We start from the raw sequence: 2,789 nt of genomic DNA, 5'->3' as shown, positions 1-2,789 counted from the left end.
CTCAAGTGTCTGAACACATTACAGTATTGTCTAAACATTTGCTATTTTCGATTGTATACGTAGACAACGCAGGCCAAAACATTTCAAACTCAAAAAATATTATTTATGTCCTCGTAGAGATAAAAAAATAAAAGTCTGAATGATTACTATCATTATAGTGTGTACATGTCTTGTGTATGTGTTTTCAGTAATATTATAGTAATTTACCACATAGTGACAATAACCGGTTCTATGGTGTAATGGTTAGCACTCAGGACTCTGAATCCTGCGATCCGAGTTCAAATCTCGGTAGAACCTTAATTTTATTTGTTATTTTGTTTTGTTTTATTACTTTGATATTTAGCCTATGTTAATATATTGAAAATAACATCTTCAAAACATAATAATATAATTTAGCACTTGGATATCTATATAACAACATTTACCATAGTTTGGAAACTAAAAAAATTATTAGCGCCCACGTAGGGANTATAAATCTATGACTCAAACATGTATATGTGGGGCATATTTCGATACGTTAGAAATGTTTTGCTGGTATTGTTTGGTTAATATGTACATGCGTCTGTGTTGTTTCTGTACATATATGTTTATTGTGAATGCCGCGGTATGTGAACACTGTACGTTGCGTGAATGTGTAGGGTATTGTGTGTTTTAATGTATTCTTTCATTGTATGTGTCTGAGTTTAAATATTTATTTGTTAAAAAAGTGACGAAAGCAGTTGGCATTAATTATAAAACAACAATATAAATGCCCACTCCCTTTAAAAACATACACAGTTGCGAACATTGGCGTAACGTGACATAACATATATACAAATGTAGACATTTCACACACAAATAGGGAAATAAATCAATAAAACGAGAACAAACAAACATAATTTACAGTAGCCATTAAGAAAATAAACTATAAAATAGATACATTGTATAACAATATACGTGGTGATATGTAATAAATGAAAACCAGATATTGTTCACAAATAGCATATTGTTTCCTGTCTTTGGGCCATACAAGTATTGTATATTTTTTCTCGCACTCGGAATATCGTTCATGTCATTGGGCTACACAAGAACTGTACAACATATTTTTCTGACTTGTAATCTTGTTTATGTGGTAAGGGTTACACGTTAATTCCATACAGGATTCACATCAGTGATGTGAATGTTACGATACATCGTACTATCGATAGATTTCGATTGTGCACCTCTCGGGTTGATTAATCGATGACAACTTCATCAACTCGATAACAATCGTCGATAATATACTAAACAATCGATAGTTTCAAAACTACTTACACTTACGGTTTTCATTATCACACACCATGCGATTACGACTAATGATAATTCAGTCGTTATCATTAACACCCACTCGGACAAGGAGTCAAGCGGGTAGTGACTGTGCGTTTTAATTGCATAACTGTTACGCTATACTCTATAAACACACTATCAAACAGCATGGCGACTAACTTAACTCACTGTTGTCGACGTCATACCGTTAGTCTACGACTACTATTGAATAACTTACATATTTAATACAAAAATGCCCCCATACCAACGAACTTACAGAGAATTGACAGAGAGAACTTGGGTAACTGAAGTATCCAATACTATTGCAATACTATCGTGATAGTATACCACAATAATTGAACTGTCCCAATAGTGTTTTCCCCAATAGTAATAGTATTACATGGTGAAACATACACGCAATAGTCACCCTTACGTGACATCACACATACACATTATAAGATATATTTTATTGCTTCCGTAAAGAAAATATTTCTGATTTAGTTGACATTAATTTCAAAACATGGAAATTGTTCTTTTAATACAAATAGATGTTAATCCTTATTTCCTGTTGGTGAGACTAAAAAAATTAACGTTTTTGATGTAAATAATCAACACTACTATCTTACAAATCAGTGTTTAGCTGGATATTTGATCTAACTTGAAAAACGGCCATCGACTAAGAGTCATGTTAAAGGTATCATACACTCATAATCAACAGTAAGTTGTTCGTGCATCTCAGTCAACGTCATATGGATAGGTAATGACAAAAAATGTTATCATGTGGCTTTCCGAAGTTAGTAGGTAACATAACCGGATTATGATCTATATATAGTGAATAGCTTTGACGAAGACTCGTGTATGTCCAACACAGACCTGGTTCGTAGTCACGCTATGTAGGACATATATTCTTCTCTTTTAAAAAGGGCCATCTTGAAAGAGTCCAACCTCGATGTTTTTTCCTACATCACTGAAGCCAATGATGGTATACATTAATAGACGCTGTTACCACAGCGATACGTTACATATAAATAGACGTCACATTATATAAAAAGTAGTGAAGAGAACTAACGGAATTGCTAGTCAGTGCAAACTCCATCATCAGTAAGATCAGCATTACTCGTGAACGTGAACACGGAGATACCAAGGAAAGTCCTACGATATAACAATGGATATCTGGTGAAAACCAGATCACGGAATTAATGTATTCCTTAATACGCCTCTCTCACTTATATGTTCTGTTTCAGAGGATACATTCAATAGTTAAGTATTAAAAAAATGAATTATCTGCATCGTTTGAAATGGTGTTTAAAAACAAAATTTAACAAAATGGAGCATCTTTACATTTGGGACGAGTGATAAACATTTTTTTTCGGAATATTCTAAGAATTTATGAATGACTGATCAGCATTCTGTATTTGTATTTGTATAATCTATATATCACGCCATAATAGAGTGTACATGTATTGTGTATGAGTTATCAGTGATATGATAGTTATCAACCACAC

General features: G+C 33.1%; 1 non-coding gene across 1 annotated transcript; it reads left to right on the top strand.

The window, feature by feature from the left end:
• Positions 1-225: 225 nt before the first annotated feature.
• On the top strand, positions 226-297 carry Trnaq-cug. Its single transcript has one exon. It is a non-coding gene; the product is annotated as a tRNA-Gln (tRNA).
• Positions 298-2,789: the final 2,492 nt, after the last annotated feature.

This window comes from Mizuhopecten yessoensis, unplaced genomic scaffold, assembly GCF_002113885.1.
Source record: "Mizuhopecten yessoensis strain PY_sf001 unplaced genomic scaffold, ASM211388v2 scaffold10607, whole genome shotgun sequence".
Taxonomy (NCBI): domain Eukaryota; kingdom Metazoa; phylum Mollusca; class Bivalvia; order Pectinida; family Pectinidae; genus Mizuhopecten; species Mizuhopecten yessoensis.
This window is presented reverse-complemented; position numbering and strand designations above follow the sequence as displayed.